The sequence below is a fragment of the Agelaius tricolor genome, unplaced genomic scaffold, assembly GCF_023055355.1.
Source record: "Agelaius tricolor isolate 1412-34295 unplaced genomic scaffold, bAgeTri1.0.p SCAF_29, whole genome shotgun sequence".
In the NCBI taxonomy this organism is placed as follows: Eukaryota; Metazoa; Chordata; class Aves; order Passeriformes; family Icteridae; genus Agelaius; species Agelaius tricolor.
Genome location: NW_027269289.1, coordinates 161,256 through 176,866, shown reverse-complemented (window position 1 = coordinate 176,866; position 15,611 = coordinate 161,256).

Below are 15,611 nucleotides of genomic sequence, written 5' to 3'. Positions count from 1 at the left end.
GATTATTTCTTCATTTTGCATTTGAGGATGTATATTGTGTGAGTTTGTCTTGTATTGTTCTACAGGTTTTCTAACTGGCACACCTTTCTTTATGAACGGACTGTCCTTTCCTAAATACTCTCATATGGAGGAACATGCTTCTGATAAGAAGAGCACTAGGGTGTCTTTACTTGACCTTTTATTTTTACTGATGTTTGCTCCTTGGAAATGAATGGGGTTTTTCAATTGAAATGTCTTACTATTGTTCCCACAGGATAAGCCACAGACTCTTCTGCTCAGAGCTGTCACTAGTCAGCTATTCTCCTATCTGCCTTGAAGTAGTTGAATGTTCTGGTCTCAAAGTAGCACCTTCTATGTAGCCATGCTCTTAGCTGCCAGTGTCATCTTGAATCCAAACACCCTCCCGCAAGGGACCGCGGGTTCTGTAGTCAACTAAGGGGAAAAAAACGGTCCATCCATGCTTCCTGATTTAAAATATAAAGGTATATAAAGCTATGGTGTCCCTAAACGATTCTCTGCAGTTGAACACTACTTATCTTTGCCGTGTTTCTTCAACTCACTTGCAAGTCATTCATGCGCTACCTTATTGCGAGAATTGCTTGGTTTGAAGATGATTTAAAAGGGTAGGAGAATACTTTTGTGCCTCTGCTATAAGGATGCTTTTCAAATCCACACAAGCTTCCTGCAAATGCAAAAGCATTCATCCTGTATTGTCCTAGGCTACAATATAAAAATGTTTTCTGCTCCCAACCTCAAGAGCTGCTGAAACCGGGAGGGGCATCGTTTTTTCCTTATCTCCTTATCTCTTAACGGGGCCATCCATGTCTTGCCACATGATTCAGAGATGACTCCCTCCAGGAGCCATTTCTGTTTAGAGGGTAATCAAGGAACCACCGCATGACTCAGAACAATTTGAGCCCATTGCAAGATGCTCTGCCCAGGGGGCAGGAGCTAAGCATCCCCAGCTGGATATAATCTGAGTTTTGGGACACCACAAGCAGTCTTTCCACTGGCTTCCTAGAGGAACAGCCACCCTCACCCACTGGGTCTTCAGAGGACAAGAGCTACCAGATGGTTTCTACAGGATCACCACTTCAACAAGACCATTTCATCCGGACTGCTGCCACCACCCTAACTAGCAGGGTGACAGGTTGTATTCTGCCCGTGGTTTTTCTTTTGTATCATTGCATGTATTTGGTTTTTCCCCTTTTCCTAATAAATTGTATTTCTGACTTGGAGTCTTGCTGCCATGCTGGATTTCTTCAGACTGACTAGCTCCTGACACCAACAGCCAGAGTGGGCTGCCCCCAGAAAGCTGTCGAATCCAGGGTGCAGCTGTAGGGCACAGCTGCTCTATGGCACAGGTGGACTGCATTGGGGATAGGACTGCGCCGAGGGCAGGGACAAGGAACAGGGAGAGGTCTTCTGTATGTTTTCCAAAGGAGTTTCTTCCCTGGAGGGTCAGGGACACAAAGACACTGACCCAAATGCATACATCAACTTAGAAATGGGGAGAGGTCCCAGAGGAGGATACAATCTTGAACACACTGGGAGCAACTGGGGCTGGACCACAAGGCGGGGAATACAATGTTTAAACCAATAGGGGACTACAGGGGAGGAGAATAACTTAAACAAACCAATGGGGTTTTGAAGACTATAAAATTGATAGGGAAGTTTCTAGAGAAAGGGGCAGGCTTGGGGAGGGATTGACATTCAGTGGGAGGAGGAAAAGGGAACAAAAGGGCAGGTCTTTGGGGAGATGGACAACTAGGGCAAAAACTAACAACACGGGGGGAAAGGAACAATCCCTTAATAATAAAATATGCTCCAACAGCACAAAACAGGAAGTATTATCAAGCTGACTACTCAAACTGCATTACAATCAAAAACACACACTGCAACAGCGACAGCATCTCTTGCTGGTTTTGCTTTCAAACCAGAAGAGGTGCCAACCAAAAAATTAGCAAACTTAAAAGTTAACTGGCCGCAGTTTTGATTTCCTTCTGAAATATATTACTGCTTGTCTAATTGGCTTAGCAGCATGTCTGTTCTTAGTGCCAAGCAGGGATTCACTTTGCCAGGCATGGAGGAAGCTTCTAGGAGCTTTTCACAAAAGATTCACTTCTGTGGCTGGCTTCTTCCCTCCCCACCAAAAACCAAGCCATGCAAAACCAACACCTTAACTAATCCCTAGTACTTAGTACGCATCCAATAATTCCTTTTAAACTATACTTTACATTTTTTACCAAATGCCCTGAAAAGAAATGGATCCATAATATTGATCAAAATAGTTCCAGTTCAATAGAAATACTGGGTCACGCAACTCTGGTTTACATCACTATTTTTTGTACAATCAACAGGAGCTTTTTTCGCCTCTAAAGAAATGTTTCCCGATGGTTTGGATCAGAAGATCCAGTATTGCCATCGTGAGATTTTTGTTTTGAAGGCCATAGGCTGTGCTCAGTGTTTTGGGTATATTCTTTGTTGTGCCTTGCATGTATTTTGGATAGAAAGCCAGTAGAGATGATGTCCTTGCTGCAGTAGCCATGCTAAATAAGGCAGAGCGTCTGGCTGATGTACTGGAGCTGTAGACTATCCACCAGTCGCCCAGGGCGGTGAGGATCTCTAAAGGAATATAATATTGGCTATGCTCTGGAAGTTTTACAGAGAGAAAGAGCCTCATCGCTCTAATGATTTGTCTCCTGGAGTTCTGAAGAATATGTTGTAAAGAAGAAGGCTGCTGTCTTTCGCAACAATCTTCCGTGCATTCAAGAGGATAATTTAACTTCTTGTCTGAGAATGAAAGAAATATTAGTAGTAATGAGTTCTTTTTTCTCTGCCGGTGCATCACTGATTGAGTTTGGGTAGGTTACATTTTATTTCTTTTTTTTCTTTAAATATTACATCGTAAGGTGTTCCAAATTCCCAAATTCTGCTTCACTTTATTTTGTAGGCCAGACTGGTTCCTCTTCTCTCGGCTCTATTATTGCAGACCATATCTGAATGAATTTTTTTTTTTTTCATTTTGAACATTATTAGATTTAAACTGTATGAACAGAACACTTTATTTATCATTATTTTACCAGTTTGGAAGGAAATACAGAATTATTAAGAAAATGACCCAACTCCACTTGTGGTTTTCAATGGAAGAGAAGAATAACAATGTCCTACATTCACAGCATTGTTTGCAGTCATATTGCAGCTAGTTTCCAGCAACTTAGGTCAGGTTCTGGAAGCAGGCACCCATGATAGTATAGAAGTCTAAGCAGTTTCATTTTGGCGGCTTTTCTTGAACAATAGCTAATATGTCTCAACGTTGTGCTGAATCTTGTTGTACAGACGCTTCTTTTGAGGTCTGACCTCCTTGCTGGACTACTGTATCTCAGAATCAGCTACAGTAAACCTGTGTTTCCTTATAGCTTTAAGAATTTGGTTCTAATCTATAAAAGCAAGAAAAGGTTGCCATATTAATACAAGAGAAAGAAAATGTTAGGAAAGCAGTTAATGGCGTGGGGTTTTTCCTACAAATTGGAGCAGAGATTTAGTTGTTTGATGGGGTTTTTTTTTGCTTCTCAATGGAATTTTAGAAGTGGTTGGGAAAGAAAGTGTGGATTTTTCAGGTTTGCCTTTAAAGAAGAATAACAGGGGAAACTGTTGAAAAGAATTAATCCAGAACTCTATGCCTTTCATACAGAGTTTCAGAAGTGAAAAGCAGGAAGAGACAGTCCAGACAAGATGATTGAATAGAATGAATTCAAAATAGCTTTCTTTTCCCTCTGAATTCCAGCTCTAAACCTTACTAATATTAAGGTATTAATAGGAAATACATCTGTCCTAGGGTGACGTTATGATGCTTGTATCCCCATTCATGTGTTCTGTGAATGTTGGATATAATGTTCTGTACCTTTAAGACTGGCTCTGAAGAGGGAATGTTTTGTTTTGGTTTTCTTATCAGCCTGGCGGGACACAGAGACTGCAGCTTTTGCTTTTGCTGCTTTTGCTTTTCGCTTTGCTCTCTCTCACTCTTGCTTGCTTTGCTTCTGCTTGCTTTTGCTCATTAGCTAGTTTAGCTAAACTGTCCAAATTTCTTCCTGGACCATTTCTCCTTTCCTTTTACTGACCATTTTGAACCTGCTCCGGACTGGGACCTGGGAAACACCGAGAGTTTGCACCTTGTGGCCTGCAGCAGCTGGCCCAGCTCTGGAGGGACTGAGAAGAGAGTGAGCACCCCCCCAAGAGAGACTTTCTGAATTTGTCATCTTTTTCAGAGCGGTGTCATCCGGAATTGTTCCTTTTGCGTGCTGGGGGGTGCTGTGCCTATTAAATAAACAGGTTCGTTCCACTTCTCTCTGAGGAATCCTTCCCGAACCAGTTGGGGGGAGGGGCCCTAATTTGGAAATTCTCCTCCAAATTTGCCCTAAACCAGGACAACATCACAATCTCTAAGATTTAAAAATGGATGATGAAGTTTTATATCCAGTAAAGTGTAAGGCTTCACATTTTAATCTGATTTGCATTTTGGTGAAAGCCGGGCATCCTTTGCAATTTACCAGATAACAAGGGATTTAGAACAGTAAGTATGCAAGTAATCTTTTGGACCCTTCATCTCCCTTCTTATGACAATGAATACATTTATTAAGCTTGTTGTCCTGGCATGTTTTTATTCCATCAGGGGATTTGATCATACAAATGTCTAGTCATTCTTTCCTTGTTTTCAACCACTCTAAGAGCATTAATCAGAACTATTCAGTAGTTCTTGATCTGCAACAGTGATGAGCACTAGACTGGTAAGAGTCAGTGGGCATCAGCAGATCCCCTATGACAGCACGTGGCAGGCTGTTCTGGCAGGACTGAAGTTTGAGGGGCTCGAATTCTGTGAAATAGAACATTCGAGGGATGGGAAACATGGAAACAGATTCTGAGCTTTCAACCCACCACATGAGCAAGTAATAAGGCAGGTAATTTTCTGTGGAAATTTCTTTAGCCCCAGTGTTGTGGATGATGATTACTCTTCCTACCTCCTTTGGCCAGCTACCAGCTTTCCCCTCCATTACTCTGCTTCTGGACAGAAAACCAGAAGAAGGGATTTTTGACCAAAACACCTCTCAGGACCTTAGAGTGTTTTTTGCTCCAAAATGTTTCAAGGCAGATAGGGAAACAATTCCATTTTCGAGAGTGTGTTGAGAAGACAAGGTTGAAAGTTAAAAACCATGGGTTCTGTTTCTATATATGTTACTGATTGTGCTTATTATCTTAGTCATGTAATATATATATATATATATATATATTTGGTAGGGTTTGTTCTTTTTATATTTTTCTTGGGGTTTTTTTCCTTTTTTTTTTTTTGATGCATCCTTGAGATAAAAGGCCAAAAGTACAGAAAAGTTCTGTACGGTTAAAATACTTTTGAGATGCCTCATGCTGAAAAACTTGTAGCTACTGCTAAGGCCCATTGGCCAATTCCTGCTTCATTTCTGAGAAGCTATAAAATTCCCATCTGTATTTCAGTTCTAACAATTTGTTGTTATGGTGGAGATGCAACTTAAGAACAACCATTTTTGAATCTGTAGGGATGTATTTACCATTTTGTAGCTGCCTTTTCAGTTTCTGAGCCACTATTGAAAAAAAGGAGAAGTATCTACACTGTTTTCAACCTGTAGACCATCCACTACTGTCCACATGCTCAGATTCAAAGGCAAACAAGCCTGTCTGGCCTCATTGGGAGGAATTATTTGCATTCAAAAGACTAGACTAGTATTTGATTTCCACCAGCAGAGTCCATTGGGCAGCTCCTGTCATCTGCATTTCAATATTTAATCCTCCTCTATGTTTACTGTGCAAAGCTCTTTCAGAATGATGGTGTGCCCACTGTCTCACCAGCTGTGACGTTTGCAGCGAGTCTCCCACGGAAAGGAGCTGTAAAAAAGGCAAGGCAGGGCAGTGATTTCTGGTTCTCAATACCCACAAATCAAAGCTATTTAGTCTAATTTAAGGCTGAAAAAGAATTCAAAATGCCTTCAAAGGATTCAAAAAATCATCAGACAATACTGCAGTTCAGTATTCAGGACAAGAGCATATCCCACAGTGTGGTGGTTTGACAGGAAATGTGTTTTCTGGGATGCTGTGGTGAGGCCAATGGATGTTCAGATTTTAATATTGGCACCTAAGGTGGCCATTGGGACATTGGATGCGCCTCTGAGAACACGGGGTTAAAAGCAGGGCTCTCCCCTGGGAGGCTCTCTTGGGTTCCGGTCAGGGAAAGGTTCAGATCTCCCCTGCCTGGCTGCGGGCTGGGCGGGGCAGGGGAAGCCACCCGGCCCGGTGAGGTAGGCTGGGTCCCTGGCCAGAAGGGAGGTGAAGGCCCCTGCAGGATGGAAGGGTGGAGGAGCACTGAGAGGCATCGGGCAGCCCCCCCCCGCCCCCCCAGGAGAGATAGAGAGAGAGCTGGTGCCTGTTCTTGGCCGGCCGAGAAGGAGAAGAGGGGAGTGCAAGAAGGTGCCTGGCAGGGCAGCCATGGGAGTTCTGGACAGACAGAGCCTCAGATTTTTAACCCTTTTCTTGGATGATGGAAAAATGCTAATCCTCCTGGAGTTGAATGAGAAGAGAGATATAGAGGAGATAAGAGGAAATGGGCCACGAGAGAAATAGAGAAGAAGGCAGGTGGAAGAGATGATGGAGTAGCTTATGCTGGACTCTTTGTGTGTAGCCATGGACAGAGCCATGTTTCCTTGTGATACAGGGACTGCATTCTAGGGGGAGGCAATGCCTCAGGACCAAGAGGGTTCGGTGTGGGTACCCCTCAGCCCCAGGGGGTGAAAAATATGGGGGGGGACAGATGTCCCAAAGTTGAGACTGTGCCTTTTTGCAGTGGGACGAAGCATCCTTAAAAGTCGACCCTAGAAGCAGCTCTGGTCTGTGTTCAGTGGTGAGAGCAGTGGACATGAAAGGAAGAGGTCACCATTGGCACAAGAAGGACTCCTTCTCCTCTTGATGAACTGAGGATTGAGTATTCTGAAGGGTGGTGCTGGACCAAGAGTCGATGATTTGGGGGATGTATTGTATTGGGAATTTGGGGAGGAGGAGGAGGAGATGTATTTGTGAAGTTTTCATTTTCCTTGTGTGTTTCTTTTTTTTTTTTCCTTTTCCTTTCCCTTGTAGTTTAGTTAATAATTATTTTTTTTTCCTAAGTGGGAGCCTGCTTTGCTTATTGCTGGTCACATCTCACAGCAGAAACCACGGAGAGAGTATACTCATGGGGGCACTGGCATTGTCCCAGTGTCAAGCCACGACACACAGGCTGAGAGAATGAGGGCTGTTTAGCCTGGTGAAGAGAAGGTTGCATGGAGACCTCACAACACCTTCCAATATCTGAAGGGAAGCAGGAGAGGGACTCTTCATTAGCAACTCTGGAGACAGGACAATGGGCAATGGCTTCAAAATGAAAGAGGGCAGGTTGAAATTAGATACTCGGAAGAAATTCTTCCCTGTGAGGGTGGTGAAGCACTGGCACAGAGAGCCTGGAGAAGTTATGGACACCCCAACCTGGTGTTCAAGGCCAGGCTGGATGGGGCTCTGAGCAACCTGAGCAAGTAAAAGGTGTCCCCGCCCATGTCAGAGAACTAGATGGCCTTTAAGGTCTTTGTCTACCCCGGCCATTCTATGATCCTGTGATTCTGCTGTGGTAGCGTTCAGGATGGAGCGTGTTCTGCATGTTGGCCATTTCCAATACACCATTGGTTCCAGGTGCCTTGCACTAGCTTGCTCCCTGAAAATTCTGTCAGAATGAAGAACATCTCTATATATATTAGACACATAATAAATGAAGAAATGGGTTTGCACATTTGTCCACTAAGTTGTGGATGAGATTGCTGTGAAGTTTCATTTGGTTTTCTTGTTTGCTCATGAGGCCGACGGTCCTTGTGTCAGCTGCCTCAAAGGCAGCATTTGCCTCCTCTGCCTCCCTTCTCCCTCCTGCCTCTTTCAATTTCTTTCCCTTGACAATTTAATGTCGTTTTCCCTTTCATACCTGAAAATCCCTGCATGCTTCTGGGCTTTCTCCCTTTTCATACAGATCTTCTTCCACCCTTGACAATCCATACTTTTCATACCATAAGGGCCTGCCCTTCAGGCATAAAAGACTTTGATTCCTTATTATATCTATGGGAATTTAATTAATAGCTTCATGCCTTTTCATAGAAAGAGTAGGGAATTGATAGCTTGTTCCCTGAAGTACAGAAGGAAGAGAATGAAACATGAATCATGTGGAGTGGAAAAGTTGCTATCTATTTTCTTCCAAGAACTACCCCAAAAGATGCAGGGGGTGATGAAGCCTGGCTAGATGAGTTGCCCTTCTAATGGAAGGAAACAACCACGCCACTTCATACAAGTCAGTCCTATCGAAGAGAGAAATTCACTTCTGGGAACATTGCAGGATTTGACTGCAGAGTCACACTCATCTTTTGTTGCTTTGTTGTCTGCTTGGCATGGAACACGCTGCTTTGAAGAGGGAAGTGACTAACAGACAGTCCACTTTACAAACACATCTGCTTCCCTCTTCTTCTGAGACCTCAGCACAGAGCCCTCTTTGGCATGGTACTTCAAGGTAAGAAGGAGCGGGCAGAGGGCACTGGGAACAGACAGCAGTTTGCAGGTTGTATAGGAAAGAGGACTGCCCCTTGAATGTGGTGCAAATACAAACTTCCACCAGTTTCAGGGGTACACTTCAGCCAAGCTTGTTGTCCTGGCACATTTTTTCTCTGTGAAACGCTTTGCGGTATGATCTGGACGACAAGAGACGCAGAATACGGGGCTACGTAGTGCTGAGAAGGTAAGTGCCTGGCCCCAGTGTCTTTTGGCAGAAGCAGTGCACTAGAGCCGTTGGCTGCTGCCACAATGATCTGTGTGAGAAACAGATGCCTAATCCCCTCCGGGAGAGTAAAAGCAGGATTGGTTACAAGAGTCGAAGAGCACTGGGCTGGTGGCTGCCGCATACCAGCTGTAAAAGGAGCATGACTCCTACTGGCCTACCAACCAAACTCATGGTGGCAGTGGTAAGGATTAAAGTTCAGTGAGAGCTATTTGTGCCGCTACCTATGGCCCTTCTGTGGAAACAAATGTGCCTACCTTTAGGTTCCGAGATCCAGAGAACACAATGGTAGTTGTAGCGGAAAAGGGAAGGACAGAGCGCACTGGTGAGCTTGATGTGGCTTACACAGGGCAGGCAGAAGGTGCAGCCCAAGTCTCGCTTTTATTTCTAGAGCCTTTTTCTACGCAAACAGCTGCTGGATGTTTGCAACAAAGATGTGAGTGTGAAAAAGTGAGGGCAGGTCTATGTGGGAAAGAAGATACAAAGCATTGTGCGCAGTTTAAAAGCTGTTTAGAAAAAAAAGGAGTTACTTTGAGAACATCTTCTGTCTTGACACTTCCACCTGTGTGATCTTTAGCTGCTTTGGACATGGCCACAATGAAAGAATGTGAAAATATTTGCGCTGCCAATGTCAGGTTGCACAGGAAAGAGGGTAGGTTGGCAAATGCCTTCTGTCCTGGCACATCTGTCAGTCAGAAGTGCAGCTGAAAACGCTTGGCTGTAGCGATAGTCTCTGTCACTTTGAGAGAATGTGCTGATGCACGTATATGTATCATTGAGAAAGTACGTGAGAATCGCTAGTATGTTTCGTTTGGTTGACAGACTGCAAAGGGACCGTTATGGCCAGCACTGCCTTTTTGTTGTAGGACTTTTTCTTTGAGAGCAGCCGCTGGACATTTTGAAGCGGTTTGGGATCTTCAAGCGTTCGAGTGCAAGATGGTACCTAGATCTTGAGGGAAAGTGCATATCTCCAGGAAGCTGAATGCAGTTCAGTGGGTGCAAGTTACATGTTGAGCAGCTGATGGCCCAGAAAACTTTCTAAAATGAAGAGGCCATGCTGCAATTGCCTTTTATTTTGAAGCTTCTAAACTGTGCAGCCAACAATGCAATGATTCTTTGTAGAGAGCTTTTTGGATAATTGGTTAGCTGAGAAAGGACATTTCGATGTGATACCGATGGATAAGGATAGGGGATACAAGCTGGGAACTAAGCAACCAGTGTCCAATCACTGACAAAGGTCACAGTGACCTTCTCTGAAACGGGAAGACGGGGGAGAAAATCGCGTGCCAGAAAATGTAGATATCTTAGGTAGAGAAGCTGGAAGAATGCAAACATAGAAGCAAAATAATTATTAGAAGATAGAAGTAGGTGTGGTTGATCCAAGTGTGCTTTAACCAATAATGAACTCAGCTTTTGCAATATGTATAAGCTTCATTAACACCAATATAAATATGTGTGAGTTTTCAATAAACTTTGGGATTTGCCATTCACGCATATGGTGTGTCGCATTTCTCCCGCCGTTCACGACAATTCTTCTTCCTTCTGGGCTACATGCAGGATCCCATTCTGTCAGTACCCGAGAGCCAGGATCCACAGCGGAGCTCTTGTCCCTACACTGCTCCCACACGAACGGGCCTGGGCTAGAAAAGTGCTTGTCTTTTTCCTGGGCACTGTCAGCGCTCTTCTAAATAACCACACCACAGCATTGTCAACTCACAAAACCAGGACACGCACCGAGCCCAGCTCACAACCACCCCCAGGACCCAGCCAAGTCAGAAACGTCCCTGCTCTCCAATCAACTGTGTCAGGACAGAAAGATGTCACCGATCTTCCCCTTCCAAGTGGATACTCTTCTTTGCCCCACACTCAAAGGCCGACACCAGATCTTCTGCCCTAACAAACTTTTTCTCTCTCACAGAGCCTGGTAACAAACTTGAAAATGTTGGCCGAGCTCGCAAAACTGTTGGTGGAGAAAGCTCTTTGCTGCCTACAATTTCAATTGCACCCATCAAACTATAAACGTGCACCCTGCTATCGCCACTTTCCTTCTCAGCTCTAGGTACCACCGTAAGCCTTCAATCTCTCAGAGTCAGGATCCAAATGGGATGGCACCTGGGACTGCTCACACAGTCCCTAAAGCTACAAGGGACAAAAACCTGTCCTGCAGAGGCCTGGCCTGGCCTCTGCATTGCCACTGACAGTTCAACAACTCGAACCCAGAGAACTGCCTATTGGGAAAAGCCTTTCAATTCACTGAGACCACCCAAAGTGGCCACCCAAACTTTGCCAAAGGGAGGAGGAACTGGAAGCCCATCTCAAAAGAAATGGCATCCCCTCCTCCAAAATCCAAAGCATCCAGGGCCTGATCCTCTACAAAGGTGTCAGACCACTGTTATTTGGGCATTACCTGTGCGGGGCACTAGCTAGGCTGCACACCAAGACCCAGCGCAGCTCTTTACCTTGTCCAAAAGAAGTGTGCTGGCAGAATTTCAAGAAGGCTGCCTTGAGAAAGTGGAAAACACATGCCAAATGGATTCTTGCAGGAAGGAGACTGCCTTCCAAAGATGGATACCGACTCCATGATTGTACAAATGTGCTTCCAAACCAAATATGCCAGGATAGAAAGTTGCTGCCGCCCTTAAGCTGCACGACACAGCTTCTTATCTGCACCTCCAACACTGGGGCTAAGTTCTTTCCTTCCCATGAGAAAGCATTGCTGTTCTCCTTCAGGAACTTACCGAGCAAAAGTTGCATACCACGTCCGGTACTGACTCTGTCCAACAATGGCTCCTACACAGAAAGGACCAGGACAGAAATGTCTTGCTGTACTATACCTTCCCACGATACCTTATCATCAGCCCTACCAACATTGCCACCGTATCTTTTACTTCCCAAGCAAGGAAAGGCACTCCAAGTCACTTGGCTTTGCCTTGCCTCCAGTACCATGCCTAGTTTTCCTAGCCTACCCTACCCTAGCTTTGCTTGCTTGCCTATGTCTGCCTTGCCTAGCCCTTCCAATAACTTCCTGGCTTTGCTTTGCCTTGTCTACCACTCTTTGCCTTGCCTTCCATGCAGGTAAGGCAATGCAAAGCAAGTGTAGGCAATTGTAGGCAAGTCAAGGGACAGGCTGGCAAGACTGAAGCCGTGAGGGGAAAGCAAATGGAGTGGTAGGTGAGACAAGTGCCAGAAGTTAGAGGCAAGGCTGGGCATAGGAGGTAATGGTAACCGGAAGGGCTAGGCAAGGCCAAGCCCTGTAGGAAAACTGCAGGCAGGTCAAATGTGAGGCATGGGTATGCAAGGGAATGCAAAGCAATGGAGAATGAGCAGGGCATGGCAAGGAAACTGGTTGGTTGCCCAATGCAAGGCAAGTGGCAGGTCCATTCAAAGATTGCTGGTACACAAAAGCGGCCCGGACGGACCGCTCTGTCCAGCCTTGATCTTGCATGGGTCATGTCTAATCTGCACCTAAGACACTTGGGTTGCCTGCTTTCCTTTGTATGCCAAAGAACTGTCATTCTGCCCCTGAAGCCCAAGGGTGAAAGATGAACTTTGTGTCCAAAATTCAAGGCATGTAAGCATAGATGTCAGAAGAAAGCTGTCAGGACAGATAGGTGTGCTTGCACGTGGCCTCCTCCAGGCTTCTTCTCACAAGCTCCTGAAACGCTGGGCCTTGAGAAAAAATAGCCAGTGGAAGCCTGGAGAATCCTAGGAGAAGCAGGCAGGGCAATGCATGTTGAAGAGATTCCACAAAAAGAGAGGTGGTGAATTCCAGGTGGGGGACTGGTGAGCAAGGTAATGCAAGGCAAGGAAGGGGTTCAAGGACAAGGCCAGACAAGTGGTGGCTTTGCCAGGCAACACAAAAGAGAGGGAGACAAGGCAATAAGAGTCCTAGAAGGAGAAGGAAATGAAAGATTGGAGCTGGACAAATGGGAAGGAAAAGAAGGATAGGTGAGCAAGTCAATACAAGGCACTGGGTTGGTATGAAGGGCAAGGGAAGGACATGCATGGGTCAGGAAGGCAAGGGAAAAGAAAGGAATTGTCAGCAATGACAAGGAAATGCAAGATTGGGTAGGAAAGGCAAGGCAATGTGGGGGAGGGATAGGCAACACAATGGGTATCTTAACAGGAAATGTCCATGCACAGCAAGGCCGAAGGAGAAGTGGTAGAGAGGTCAAGCTGGGAAATAGGTGAGTGTGTGCAGCTAAGAAAGAAAGAAAGAAAGTGCGTAGCTCTCGTGTCTGTCTGTGTGTGTGTGTGTGTGTGTGTGTGTGAGTGAAGTTTGCAGGATGTAAAGCAAAGAAAGGTGTCTCTTGATTGTGGAGTGAATGGATGTTTTCGAACGTAAGTGGCAAGGTCCAAGCAACCTTTTCATCCTGGTCCATCTGTGTCTGTGAGACATAGTCAGAAACGTCTCCTTTTAGATTCAGACTGCAAGCAGGACATAGAATGTGACTGTGTTAATAGCTGAGCAGGAAAGCACATCACATCAGCATGTTTCAACAGAAGCAGTTAGTGCGAGAAGGAGATGGACGTGTGGGACTCCAGCAATGTGGCAATGCACTCAGCTGAGAAGCAAAGTGCAATGCCTCGGTGTATGCTCTGAAAATAAAAAGCTGCAAGGAAAAAGCAAGGGGACAGGCCAGTGAAATCTTTCTGTCCTGGCACGCTGAGCTGTTTGAAGGTGAACCTCTGTTTGGTTTCACTAAGGACTCGGAGACATGGAGAGGATGTGCTTGTCCATGTAGCTGAGAAGGAAAGTGAGAAGCACCGGTACGTTTGGCAGAGTTTGTAGGCTGCGAGGAGAAGGTGACGGCCAGGCCTGGCTTTTGGCTGGGGCACTTGTTGCAAGGAAGAAGCTGCTGGATGGTTAAGCTTTTGGGGATCTGCAAGAGTGAAAGACTGCGCTGGTACCTCATAAAACTAATGCTTGTTGATCATCTGGCTGAATCTATGACATAAACCAGAAGTGAAATTTCCCCCCATTTCCCTCAGTTTTTTCACCTTTTCATCCAACAGCCTGGGCCTTTTTGAAGCTGCTGTCAAATGCCTTGCCTTGGAAGCTAGAAGTATCTCAGTTCACCTGCTAAGAAACACGGGAAAGAGCTCAAGTCAATTTCAGAATTGCCCTGAGCAGAGCTGGTGTTTCGGTACCGTAAATTTCCATTGCGAATATGTGCAAAAATCACCATTTTATTAGGCAAACAGTTGAAATACACTAGCAGCTTCATCTTCTTGTCGCTGCAGTCCTTGGAAGTTTTGCTATTTACTGAAACAGGAAACAGGTCAAACACGAGAAGCTTAAGAATCCAAGCTCACTGCCATTGTACAAATAGCACAAACTTGATGAATTCAAGTTACCATTGTAACATACAGAATGGCTCTATTCAAGAAAATGGATGTGTCGTCCTTCACGGGGGCAGAAAACCTTTCTACCACGTGAACTCTGGGAGTAATCCATCATGCCTCAGTGTGCTGTGGCTGGTCAGAGAGCTACACGATGGATCTCTTTGCCTATGGCACTCTCAGGGCTCAAAGCTGCACATAAACTCCCCCTCCTTACAGACACGCTAGTAAAGCCCACCGAAAATGCCGTTCTCCAGACAGCTTACTGAAACCAGCTAGGAGTTCCCAGCATCACGCTGGGCACTTCTGTCCACAGATGGCTTTGCTTTTAATGAACCAGAACAGAGCTGCGTTTTTCTAGTCTTTAGCTCTAATAAGGTATTTGACGTAACATGGCGAGAAAAAATCTCTTTCGACAATGATAAATAACAGAGGGGATAATGTACCTTTTGCTGCTATCTTCTTTTGCTGCTCCATTTTGCTTGCTTTGTTATTGCTTTCTGTCAAAGAAACGCCAGCAAAATCCCTCATCAAGTCCTGCTGTGAAGACAGACTGCCAGAAAGGTAGAGAAACTTTGAACCTTTCCAAGACCCTTGTAGCACGTGTCTTGGTCAATTGGTATGCAGCTCCTTTCTTCCAGCAGGACTTTTTTGCACCGTTAGCGCACATTGAACTGAATCCAGTACAAAAGCAGTGAATAGAGGAACTTTTCATTGGAATGGTGATAAAAATGCATATCAAATAAAAGCCTTTTAGAGCAGCAGGAAGATTTTCTATGTAGCTAGCAAATCATAAAAAGATGCATATTTACCGGTGGGGTTCCTCTCGGAATTTCAAAGAATTCCAGACAGAAAACACAGCTTAGTAAACTGCAAATCTAAATCACAGTATCTAGAAAGGTGACATGAAAAAGAGCAAGAGGAAGAAAACCAAAAAGAAAACCAAAGGAAGCCAGAAATAAGGCACAACCTCTCCTCCTTCTCCGCTTACTACAGTACCTTAGAAGTACCTGTGAGTGTCCTAACAGTCACATAAGTAGAAAACTGTGCCAAGAACAATTGTGGAAACTGGAAAACCCTGCGATCCCAACAGAAACATAGGGTTTGCTTTCACGACGATTAAATCTGCATGCAATGCGTACGGTAAGGGTATGTTTTGTATATTCAAAAACAATTCAAAAATATTTCCAAATCAAAGGGGCTGCTTTTTATTTCTTTTGAATTACTTGGTTAAATATGGTGCACGTTAAAATACTGCAGAGATGTGGTTCATTTTACAATGCCAACTGCAAAGGAGGGAAGCATTTTGTGTGCTTAAGAAAGCAAAGTATTGGAGAGTGTTTTTGTTACTTCTTTAGAAGGTTAGAATATGCGTAAAAGATGCTAGCTGGGGACTTACAAT